We start from the raw sequence: 14,244 nt of genomic DNA on the forward strand, positions 1-14,244 counted from the left end.
TTGTTTACATATATATGTAATATGATTCTATTTAGGACAACCATAGGAAAGAACAAGCAAGGAACGATGGAACAATGAGAGGCTAAAAAGGAAAGACAAAGGTAGCATATGAAGAAATTATGTGACATAAGAATAGTGGGACAAGAAGGTATGTCATCCTCAACATCTCAATTCTATTTACCAAACGAACATAATGCACCTAATGCAATTGAAGAAGAGACATTTGATTTACCATATGAACCTAATGCAATTGAAGAAGAGATCACATTGAATAATCAATTAAATGATGATCATACACCTGCTCTGTTTGATGAATTGAATGTACACAATGCACCAATGTTAACACCTCCTAGAATCATTCATAGGAAACCAAAGTATCTAATTGACATTGATGAGAATATATTGAAGCCAACGCCCGGTAAAATAAATGAACAAACTTGTAGGAGAATGGTTAAAATAATATGGCAAAACTATTTTGAAAACTTAAATCAAACCGCAAGATGTCAATTAATTGTTCAAATGATTAAAAATTTGAATTTTAGAGAGATAGTAAAAATTCTAGGCATAAGATCATCTGAAAGTAACAACGAAAGAACTATTGTGAGAAATATATTTGATTCATATCAAGCTATTGGTTCAAAATCATGTCCTAAAGATTCTAATTGTAGTCACACAAATCTGTCCAGCTTAATTAAATAAATATTCGCTATTTATTTGATTAAAAATCCATTAGCCATCAATTAATTAAATTAATATTTAATTAATTCATCTCCAAATATTCTTCTATTAATTAAATAAATTATTCAATTTATTTTAATTAATTCATTAAACCAAATACAAATCAATTAAATAAATAAAATATATTTATTTAATTAAATCCCCTTTTCCTCTTTTAAATAAATTAAATAAAACATTTATTTAAATCATTATCCCCACCCCACTTGCATTTTCCTACAAATGCAACTTGCACACATTTATTGAAATAAATCAATTTTTATTTTAATAAAATCCTATTTTCCCTCACCCACCAAATCCACTTGCAAAAATCTAATCCCCTTCTAGATTCTTCTAACCCCTTCCTAATTAGCCTAATCCATCCCCTAATTATTGTCATATTCCTAAGCAAAATGGAGTCACTTCTCAAAGACTCCAAAGTCTTTGAAAATCATTTAATGCTTTATGTGTTCAACAAATTAACCCCCAAAGTCTTCTAAGACCACTAATAGCTCTTACATGACCATTTATGGCTCTTACATAACCATTTATGATTATTTCAAACTTGTCTCCCCAAACATTTATTGTTTTGACCATATTCATCCATTTCACATTTGCACAAGAATCTATCTATTGGATAAAAGCTTTATTCTTTGAATAAAGAGTTTATTCATTCAGTTAACCTTGACTTTAACTCCCAAGGTCATATCAAGCATTTAATGCTTATTCCCTCTCCTCTCAACCTATCTCACATTGACACTTGTCATTCTGGGATTGGGTTGAAAGCCCTCACATGGATTTTGAAATCATTCAATCCTAACCCTTGTTGAGATTGTTCAATCTCAACCATCCATTGCTCCATTTTTCCTATAAATAGAGCCCATTTCTTCATAATCCAGATCCTGAAAACTTGTATGCATTTAAGCTATAGGCATTTTAAGAGAGCATTTTAGCATAATTAACTAATATCTTGTCATTTTGGTTAAAATAAATCATTTTAACATCAATAGCATAGTATTAGCTTTTCATTTCACATTTGAAGCACAATACTACAATCTCAATCCTCCATAAGCATCCATAGTGCAAAAAGCTGCTGAGAGCTACACTATTTTGGAACATGGAGAGGAGAGGAACAAGGGAGAAAGGAGCCAAGACCATGCTAAGAGGCATTTGGAGATGTCTCATTATCTTTGTTTCTTTAGTTAGATATATTAGCATGTTTTTAGTGTCTCTCTTGGTATGCCTTTTTAGATTAGTTTTTGATTGACTAACACTAACGATCTTTTGGTTTTCATGTGTTGTTTTGTCATTTGCTAACCTTGTCCATTTAGGAGGGCATCATTTGGTGAACCCGATGTGAATCCAAGCACCAAAAACATACCAATTTTTTTGTAAACTAACATGTCTGATTGTTGAAATTGTCACATAGGTTGCGCTTTAGCGCTATTGAACACGTTTTAGCGCTACCGACACTTTTTGTTTTAGCGCTATTGTTCTTACAATAGCGCTATTGTCAAAGTTTCAGCGCTTTTGAAGTGGTTTTAGCGCTTTTGTCGTTATTCTGGCGCTATCGATAAACTTTTAGCGCTTTTGGCTCTCTGTCATTCCTCTTCTTTCAGCGCTTTTGTGTTAAATAGCGCTTCTATTCAAACACAGACTAGTGCTATTGTAATAGAGAGTTGTACGAAAATTCCTTGTAACCAAAAACCAAAAAATTTAGGCTTGTAGAAGCCCACCAAAACATGTGGATTTTTCTAACATATTGTCTTTCATGCAGGTTCTAATCTTTTTGTGCAGGGGAAGGAGTTAGTTTAGATGCTTTAAAAGTTTCTTTTTTACTTTCTTTTAACAAAAGTTGGTTAAAAAGAATCCATTTTTCCTTCTTGCACAAGTTAAAATAAACCTCACATTTTATTTTGGAGTGCATAAAATGAACCTCAAACTTGTTTTTGGTGCTTAAAAAGAAAATTCATCTTTCTCTATTGCAAGTAAAAAGAACAACAACTTCAAAATTTTGCTTTCATTGCAAGTTAGGATTCATCTTCATTTTGGTGCTTAAAATCAACAAACAAAGTTTCTTTCCTTGCATCAAACTTAAAAAATCACAAGCCACACTTCAATTTTTGGGCAAATAAAAAGAACAATCCACTTGTTTTGATTTTTTTTTTTTTTGCAAAAACAAATTTTACTTCAAGCAAAACATGTTTTTCATTAAGTTGACCAGGATTTCTAAATTCTAGATTACAAAACACATTGCCTTTGAAGTTAAAAAGAACACCATGACTGTTGGAGCAACATCTCCAAATAGTTAGATCACATTTGAAATGGTGGATTAAAAAGAACAAGTGTCTTTCGTGCTTGGCACACTTGTGCAAAAAAGTCAGTCGAGTGGTCCTACCTCTAACACACACTATCCTCTCCCTTGGCTTTTGTGGTCCTAGGTGCAAGAGAAAAGTGTTAGTAACACTCAAAATTTTTATCTTTTTAAGAGAGGCCTGCCAAGGGATCGATACTCTTGGGAAGGATCTCGAGTGGTAAATCCTTCGAGCCGCTATAGAAATCAGGTGAGAGCGAAAGCTGTAGCCTTGGGTATAGCTGTTCCTACAGTGTAACTGGCCGAAAGGACAAATGGGCCCCACCACTAGTTACAAGGCTCTTAAGTGAGTCACTGCAGAATGAACTTATGTCCAAAAATATCGAACATGACTAAACACCTTTAAGTAGTAGCCCACCCGTTCTATTGATTGAGGATATTTGTGATATAATTTAGTGCAAGAGCATAGATGGTTTTGCTCCCAAGATACTCACCATACATATTTCCTTGAGTAGAAACATAGCTTTTTGAAAAGTCACTTGTGGCTTGATAAAGGTGGTGACTCCCCCATCATAGGGATCATCTATTTGTTATACTCGTGCAAGACTTAGTATATCACATCCTTACCTGCCACGGCGGGATTCATAAGGTATGTAGTACCAAAGTCGAAGAAATATCAAGATGTGGGCTAAATTTATCACAACTGGCCATTTGACATTAGGGATAAAAAGTGTTTGAAGTGTGTTCGTTTTAAAGACAAAGTGCAAATTGAGCCGACTTCAGGCTTTGGAAATACACCTTAAAATACATCTAAAGGAAGGCTCATATACAAGTCCAAGGATTGGGTTAATCTAGACCCATACTCATTTGTGCCTTTTGGGCAACATTCTTGTGTTTGTGTGCTTGCTTTGTTTTCTTGTCAAGGAAAAATCAGAAAATCAATCCCAAAAACAAAGTATTCATCCAACATCTTTTAAATACAACCAAAAACATCAAAAACAAAGTGCAAACAACAAAGAATCAAAATTTTATGACCATTCTTCACATCTTGCGAAAGAAGAAGCGTCATCAGAATATCAACTTGAAAAGAAGACCATTAAGCTCAAAGGCTTTGATCAAACGAGGGGAATTTTTCTACATCAATAGACAAATCTTTGTCTCTCATAGAGTCTTTCTACATCGTATGCAACTCTACCTTCAAGGAAAAACAAACGAATTTGATTTCGAATCATTGAACCGCAGAGCTTTTATGCAATATAGAGCTCTGAGTTATCACAAAAACCAAGGAGGTAAGATTAATCCCAACTTTTTCCCAAACGTCTGCATCACCTACAACACAGCTCGAGAAATACCTCCAACACCTGAAAGGGAAGAGGTAGAGTTTGTCCCATTTGTGACACAAAGTTTTTATTGAAGTTGAAAACATTTTCATCCATCATCTTATCCATACATCATCACTTCATCATTAATCCGTTCCAACTCTCAAAACATTAAGAGGTTCTTGTCCCAAAGTTCTCTTTTAGATATTGCTTGAAATCAAACACATCACATCACTTTTTAGATTGTTTCTATGTCTAGGATAAGCTCATCCTAAGAGACACATCTACATAGGTTAAAACTAGTCCATGAGTGAATCCTCTCATTACTAGGTAGTTAAATCTGTAACACATCTCAGATTTCTCTACACCTTATCACATCAAATCTTATCAAAACAAACAAGCAATTCAAAGAAGGAATTTCAGTTACATCCACCTTAAAGGTGCTAGAGATCCACGTGCAACACAATTCACCAACCATCAATCTCTCATTTTCACACAACTTCAACAAAAAGCTTATAAACAAAATGGCCCAAACTCGATCACAGTCCAGGCAACGAGAAATAGAAAGGGAAGAAGAAGAAGAGGAAAATCTCAATGAATTTCAAGAAGCACTTGGAGGAAATGCAGATGACGAAAACCCAAGTACTCCCACTCCTGCAACAATAGAAAGGGCTCAGCATAACCCTCTCTTTAACAGATTGTTTGACAAAATACTCAGGAGCAATGCGGATGCTCACTTCTTAAGACTCGCTCAAGAAGGAGCAAAACTCCCCTCTGACTTTGATCTTGCCCAATTAAGACAAGCATCAGAAAGACAAAGTTGCCATGAAGAGGAAAGAGGTAGAGATCCCATCAGATATAAAATTCCTCAAGGTAATCCACCACCTCCTCCTCCTCCAAATGAAATGGAGATGTTGCGGCAACAAGTCGAGAATCTCGCCCAACAACTTCATAGTGGTGTCAAGATTAACCAATTCTCACTCAATGACATCTGTCCTTATCCTTTTGATAGGAATCTTTATATGCCACCATTTCCACGAGGATTCGAAACACCCAAATTCAAAAAATATAGAGGAAAGGGAGATCCCCGTGATCATGTCAGAGAATTTCATTCCGCTTGCCTCAAAGTGGCATATGAAGACACCTACCTAATGCGCCTTTTCCCCCAAAGCTTGGGAGGAACAACCACATCATGGTTTTCTCGACTACCAGGTGGCATTAGAACATTTGAGGAACTTATCCAAAAATTCCTCGCTCATTACTCTCATAACATTGAACGCAACATCACCATGGCTGATTTGTGCAACACCAAACAAAAACCAGGTGAACAATTCTCAGTATTCCTGCAACGATGGCGCCAAATGTCTAGCAGATGTTCTCTTCAGTTACCTGAATGAGAAGTAGTGGAAATATTCATTTCCAACTTAAACGAAGAAATGAAATTTCACCTGGATGTCAAAGACACAGACTCTTTTAATGATATGATCACCAAGGGTTTGAAATGTGAAAGGGCACTCATCAAGAAAGGACTCATCAAAATCTTTAATGAACCAAAAGATGGTCCTCGCCCACACTTCAAAAGCGATAAACCAAGCTTCTGGAATAAAAACAAGAATATCGTCAACGATGGGGTTGTGGATGCCTAGACTATCCAAAATGCACAACCTGTGGTTCGGTTTGCAGGACAAAATCCTCCACCTCAGAATAACACAAATGTTCCTTCCAATCAAGGTTGCATCACATCTCACAATGAACCTAGACCTCGTCAGCAAAAACAAAAACGAACCTACACTCCCTTAGGGGAACCCATTGAAACAGTGTTGCGACAACTCATTTCTCAAAATTTGGTCACTCTACCCAAACTATCAAACTATGAGCCTCAGGTCAAACCGGCATGGTGGAGAGATACTGAACACTGTGAATTCCATCAAGGAAGAGGGCACAAGACAAGTAATTGTCACCGATTAAAAGATCTTATTCAGGATCTTATTGACCGAGGAGAAATTGAAATTGAAGGACATGACCCAAAAATAAGCAATAATGATCATCTGATGTTCAAAAATCCACTTCCATCACAAGATCAAAGGGGTCCTTCCACTTCCAGGAGAGGCACTGATACCACTAATTATACACAGGTTGCGTATAATTACACTGTAAATCATCTGTATGATGCCAATGAACAAGTTGCAACTATAACCTTCAAAAATCCCAACTCAAATTGCAATGTTGTTACGCGTCACGGTAAAGTTACCATAAAGGCAGCTCCACAAGGCACCACCTCCATCCCAAAGTAGTACAATCTTGTGGAACAATTAGACAAAACCCCTGCGCTTATATCCATTTTAGAGCTATTGTGCCTATCGCCCTCTCATAAAACTATCTTGGATCAAGCACTCCAAGAGGCGTCAGTCCCTACAAATATGAATACAGACCAATTTCAAGCCATGGTTGGAAGTCTAAAGTCATCACCTTGTCTCACTTTTTCTGAAAGTGACAACTCTTCCTTCCAGCAACCTCATAACACCTCACTCCACATTGAAGGCTTTATCAACCAGCATAGGATCAAGCAAGTCTTGATCGATAATGGAGCAGGCCTGAATATTTGTACACTACAGTTGGTCACAGCATTGGGATATGCGGTAGAATCAGTGGATCCTCGCAAGAAGATCACAATCAAAGCCTATGACGATGTAGAGTGTTCATCCAAAGGAGCTGTGGTACTACCAATCCGAGTGGGCCCCGTGGTAAAGCACATCATCTATCAGGTTTTGGACCTTCCTCTGCCATACAATCTATTGTTAGGAAGACCTTGGATACATGCCATGAAAGCCGTTCCATCTACCTACCATCAATGTATCAAGTTCCCACATAACGGTGTAGAGATCACAATCCTGGGCAATGCAAATCCCTTTGCGTTTTGCCATAATATCAGCCATCAACCAGAGATTACCATTCCTAATAATAAAGAAGCCATTTCCTCCACATCATATATAAGTCCAGCCTCTCTTGACAATTCAAACACCACTATACCGAAGCAAGAAAAGCTTAAGATGAAAGTAGTAGAGGAGGGTCCTGGGGAATACAACTTGAGTCAACTCTTTTGTGTAGGACAAATGCACACTTCTCCTCGAACACATGGTAAACCACAGCAGTTACTCCAGCAACCACTAGTCACGCCTGCATGTGCTTTGACGCCTTTCATCCTTGGAAAGAGTCAAGAAGAAGAAACCCAAGATGAGGACTTGGCGGAATGGATCTATAAAGATCCCATCACCACTGATCTACCACAAGTTAAACTTCCTATGGATCAATATGACAAAGGCCTCCTCATTATGCAAAGGATGGGATATGATGGTCAAAGTGCTTTGGGATATTGCAAACAAGGATGACATGAACTACTGCTCCCGGAATTAAAGCCCAAAGGTAACACAGGCCTAGGTTTTGAAAAAGAGATCTTTCCTAAACTCAGATTCAAAGGAAAACCCACCAAACCATTTTGCCCACCTACTGCAAAGAGAACACCTTTCATTATTAAAGCAGCATCAAGTACCATCCCAACTGCCCCATCGAGGCTCAAAACTCCAACACCGCCATCTACAATGCCAATCATCCCACCAAGCGAACCAGTAATCCCATCCATAGTACCATTAGCAGCAGCAACTGTATCAGAACCCGTAGCAGTATCTACAACACCCACAGTTCCAGCAGAAGCCACAGAGTTAATATTATCGATACTCCCTATACCAGATTCCTTGATCCCCATCAATCTTCCTGTAGCACCGATCACTACAAAGGTACATCAACCAATCACACCTGCAATATTTAACTCCAAGGACATCCCAGTATGGTATAGTAATCAGATGCTAGAAAGTGACTCAGAGACCGACTCACATGAGTGGGAATTTGATTCTGTACAGCTTAACACTTCAGATGAGGAAGACACATCACCACCTCCGCCACGCAAAGACATCCTTATTTATGGAGAAGCACAGATAAAGACCACTTGGGTTCCTGAACTAGAAACATCTTCCATAGACCCTACGTCTCATCCTATGCCTGATTCTGATAGCGAGAGTACCATCAACGAACTTCACCATCACGTCTTAAACCTCACTGATACCTCTAACGAACTTAACCTAATCGATGAAGTAATGCCCATTATCCACCCTGAACTCATCAAATGGAACCAACCAAATCCTCCATGTCTTGATTTCTTCCAAAACGATGAGGCTATCATTGACTTTTTGGAATTAAGGGATAACCTACCAAGCAGGGATCACAAAGCTGGATTCGCCATAGAACTTAATAGCGCAGCATACTTTGGGGTGGATGCCAAACCTTTCAGCTGCAAAAATATAACAATAAAACATGGATCTTCCAGTGAAAACCACACTGCAGCACTGTTTGATCCAATAAAAGTAAAAAGAAAGAGCGTATCCAATGATGAAAGCCTCTCTGAGGCACCTGAGGATGAAGGGTTTGACATTCTCCCTGCTAGTACACAACAGGAACAATCAACGATTCTCATCGAGGAAACCAAAGAATATAATGTGGGGACTCTTGAAAATCCTCATCTCATACATCTGGCATCCCTTCTCACTCCAGAAGAATAGCCTAAATTTATAGAGTTCTTCCAGGAGCATCAGATCAACTTTTCATGGTCATATGCAGACATGCCTGGGCTTGATCCTGATTTAGTCATGCATCACCTCACCATAGCAGAAGGAGCCAAACCTGTCAAGCAGAAGCTTCGTAAGATGCATCCCTAGATTGCAGTGCTAGTCAAAATAGAACTCAAGAAACTCCTAGATGTTGGTTTCATTAGGCCAATTGATTATGCAGAATGGATCTTCAACATTGTGCTTGTCGGCAAACCAAAAGGGGGCATCCGCATTTGTACTGACTTCAGAGATCTGAATAAGGCATGTCCTAATGATGACTTCCCCCTACCAAATATCGACATCATAGTGGATCTGACAGTAGGACATGCCATGCTTTCACTCATGGATGGCTTTTCAGGATACAATCAAATAAAGATCGCACCAGAAGATCAACATAAGACGGCCTTCACATGTCCATGGGGCACATATTGCTAGAATGTAATGCCTTTTGGTCTCAAGAATGCAGGAGCAACCTATCAAAGGGCAATGACCACCATCTTCCATGACATGATGCATACTATGATGGAAGATTATGTTGATGACTTACTAGCAAAATCACTCACCAGAGAAGGACACCTCCACATCTTAGATAAAATATTTGATAGACTGGAACAATACCACGTTCGACTCAACCCAAAGAAATTTGTCTTTGGAGTAACCTCCGGGAAACTTCTAGGATACATTGTCTCAAGAAAAGGTTAAGGCAATCATGGACATGCCACCTCCAAAGAATATCAGTCAGCTAAGGACATTACAAGGGCGACTTCAATCCATCTGTAGATTCATCGCACAATTGGCTGATAAGTGTCACCCATTCACACACCTGCTACATAAGAACATCCGTTTTCAGTGGGATGCCCGATGCCAGCAAGCATTTCAGACGCTTAAAGACTATCTCATGAATCCACCATTGTTGATGCCACCACATCCAAGTAGACCGTTGTTACTCTATATCTCAGCAACAAGTACAACATTAGGTGTACTACTGACACAACATAATGCGGAAGGAAAAAAGTGTACTGTTTACTACATCTCTCACACACTGGTAGGCTATGAACTCAATTACACACCTATTGAGTGAGCTTGCCTAGCAGTAATCTTAGCAGCCACCAAATTGAGGCACTATCTATTAACACACAAGGTACAACTCATTGCAAAGATTGATCCACTCAAGTATTTACTCAGCAAAGTAGCATTGACAGGCCGCTTGGCCAAATGGGTGATGATTCTAAGTGAATTTGACATTGAGTACATGGACCGTAAAGCTATCAAAGGTCAAGTTATTGCAGATCAGTTGGTCGATGCACCAGTCATAGGTGATCATCCTCTCATTTCCAATTTTCCAGATGAAGAGATATTCATGATCACAACAACACCACCATGGAAATTATACTTTGATGGTTCATACACTAGGCATGGCTCGGGGGCAGGCATTCTGTTTATCACACCTCAAGGTGATAGCATCCCAAAGTCTTATAGACTCACATTTCCATGCACCAACAACATAGCAGAGTATGAAGCCTTGATCACAGGACTCAGGTTAGTCGTACAATGGAAATTACAAGAACTACAAGTGTATGGCGACTCACAACTGGTCATTCGACAAGCAACAGATGAATATCAGACCAAAGATGATAAACTCATGCCATATAAGCAAATGGTGGACAACCTAAAGACATCATTTACTATTATCACTTTTGAGCAGATACCAAGAGATCAGAATCGAGCTGCAGACGCTATGGCTACCATCGCATCTCTCCTAGATCTTCCACAGAATTCAACACGCTATGAGTTCTTGGTCGAACAGCTTTGGATCCCCACTTATGATATCCCCGAATCCGAAATGATATGTCGCCTTGTCAGTTCTGAATCTCCATGGTATGGTGAGTTCTACACCTATCTCCGCGATCACACCCTTCCTCCCAACCAATCAAATAACCAACATAAAACCTTTATTCGCCAAACTACTCGATATACCATTATTGCTGAAACCCTATACCGACGCAGTTTTGATGGTACTCTCCTTTGATGTCTGGAACAAGATGAGATAACAAAGGCTTTGGAAGAAGTCCATGAAGGAATTTGCGGGACTCACTCAAGTGGTCCGTCACTAGCCAAGAAACTCCTGCGCAATGGATACTATTGGCCCTCTATGGAAAAGGATTCCTACTACTTTGTCAGAAAGTGCAAGAAATGTCAAATTCATGGTGACCTGATACATGCACCAGCCCAAGAACTGCAACCAATCACAACACCATGGCCTTTTTGTCAGTGGGGCCTTGACCTTGTGGGTAAGATTCATCCATCTTCATCTAATGGCCATAAATTCATTATTACTGCCACTGAATATTTCACAAAGTGGATCGAAGCTGTTCCACTTACCCAAGTCACCGGCAAGCAGATCGCTTCATTCATCCTCAACTACATCATCTGCCGGTACAGTGTACCCATGTCCATCATCACAGATAACGGTCTTCCTTTCAAAAATCAGGATGTTCGCGAACTTTGTGAGAAATTTCATATCGAACATTGCTTTTCCACTCCATATTACCCACAAGGAAATGGTCAAGCTGAAGCATCCAATAAAAACATATTAAGAATCCTCAAGAAGATGGTCAATGATGCCGGTCGTGATTGGCATGTTCAATTGAATCCGGCACTATGGGCATATCGAACTAGCATTCGAACCCCTACAGGCGCAACTCCCTACTCATTGGTCTATGGTGCAGAAGCTATCTTGCCTATTGAGGTTGAGATACCATCATTATGGGTTTCCTTGCACAATCTCATCGATGATGAAGCTTACAGAGTCTCACGTCTTCAGGATTTAGAGTTACTTGATGAGAAGTGACAAGCTGCATACAATCATCTCAAAGCCTATCAGCAGCGCATGAGCAGAAGCTACAATCACCGAGTTAGACCTCGTACATTTGAGGTAGGTGATCTTGTTCTACGAGAGAATCCTCGCAATCAACCAAACAGAGAACATCAGGGCAAGTTTGAATCAAACTGGATGGGCCCATATGTTGTCACTGCTATCTTCGGGTCTGGGGCATATCAGTTGGCTACATCTGAAGGAGAACCGCTTGCAGATCCAATCAATAGCATGCACCTAAAACGGTTTTATACATAATTTGTACAGAGCATCAGGCTCCCCTACATACCAGAAAATATCAAAAACATTCAGAAAACTGTCCTGAAGAAAATACAAAAACATTCAAAAAAAGTAAAGAAAAATCATGCATCCAAAATGGTGAACAAACACTCTGGTGGCACCTTGGGTAAGTGCGATGGTGAAAACCTGGCAAACAGGCGCCACTCATAAAGGCTATGGCTCCATTGTCTTTTAGACTTGTTGTGATCACATCCACTTCATACATACATCCATCCATCCAAAACCATGGCTTGTTATTCATCTGCAATTAAGCAAATACTCCATACATCTTGCATCCCGCTTTTTCATAGTCCTACCTAAAACTGGGGGCAATACCTTTAACCTATTGATGGAAGTGGATTCTATATTGTCTTATGATTCATTAAGTTCTTCATTCAAGCAATCATCAAAAATACCAAAAACATTGGAAAATATCTCGCAAAAATCCAAAAAACATTCAAAAACAATTTAAAATCGAAAAACATCAAAAATCACACAAAAACATGGCAACACCTTGTACATACTCATCCGTACAGATACCAAGACAAACATTGACAAAATACTCACACAATGACCACTTATCAATCGACCACACAATCAACATCAACACTCAAAACTGTCTTCAACAAGGATGCATCCTTCCTTACCAAAACAAAGACGAAAGTGACATTTTCTTTGACAAGAAAATTAGGTTAAGCTATCAAATACTTGGTTGATTTGTGAGTACAATCATTTGTTTATCTGTATCGGGATCTTTCAGCATTGTTTTGTTTTGTTTGCGCATTATTTCCGATGAAGTTCTGGGGCATGTACTAATGGTGTCTACGTGGGAAGTTCACCAAGCTATGTGATCTTATGCAAAATGCAGTCATAGATCACTACAGCTTGCTGACTACAACATATACCTCAACCATATGGGCATGAACCATTACCAAGGATCCTTATTCTTTATTCTTTATGTATATACTATTTGTTTGCAGGTACAATGCTCATTCTTTGGTTCCTCCTCATCCAAATCGGATAAAGGTTTTATCTCTTAGTACAGTATGCACTTGTCTTAGGATATGATCAACCTAAGATCAAGGAGGACGATCCAAGTCATGCATGAACGGCGATAATCCGTGTCTATTCCGCAAGCAATACTCTGGTTGACTTGACCCTTATATCAAGTCGTTTGTATTAACTTGCTATATTAAAATTCATGTAAGGAATACTCAGGTCATCTTGAATCATTATGTCAAGATGCTTGTATTCTCTTCCAACATTTTAAAGCTCAATGATGAAAATAGAGCACTATGGATCGTCATTTCATCTCATCTATTTATATATTGCATTCTGTTGCATATCACCCATCCGTTTGCTCATTCATATGTAGGCTTTATATGCAAAATGTGAAAATTAAGCTGGTCTTGGATACAATCACGACCGAGTACTCTGATACCTCATCAATGCATCATGCAAAGTCTTAAAAACCTTGCATTCCTCATGGTCATATCATCATCGCATTTAGTTGCATCTTGCATTAAGTACATTCATGTCATTTTTAAACTTAACATTGCATATAGTTCATTTTGGACATTAGTTTTCATTAAAACATTTGCATCATTGCATCAATCATAAATAATTAGATTCATTCTTGAGATCAAATTGTCTTTTGATTGTTTTAAAATCATTTACTAGGCATTCATATAGTATCGATTATCCATCATCGTTTTATCATCTTTTATCATTTATTATTGCATACATTCATTTATAGTTAAAAAGTGCATTCAGTCATCCGTTAACTAAGTATCATATTATGCTCATTTTAGGATTCATTCACATTGCATTCATTTATCCTCTTTTTAATTACATTAAGGTGCAGTTATTAAAACATTAGTTATAGTATCATCACATTATCATTTTTACTTAAATCATATTTAAGTATTTAGAATCATAAATCCATTTGTTTCAAAACATTGGTTCATAACATTTTATATCCATTATATATACGCGTTCATTTAGGCATTATCATATAAAGCATTTGTACTTTACATTTTGTTTATCCATATTACATTCATCTAAAAACATCTAGATGCATAT

This window comes from Cryptomeria japonica, chromosome 6, assembly GCF_030272615.1.
Source record: "Cryptomeria japonica chromosome 6, Sugi_1.0, whole genome shotgun sequence".
In the NCBI taxonomy this organism is placed as follows: domain Eukaryota; kingdom Viridiplantae; phylum Streptophyta; class Pinopsida; order Cupressales; family Cupressaceae; genus Cryptomeria; species Cryptomeria japonica.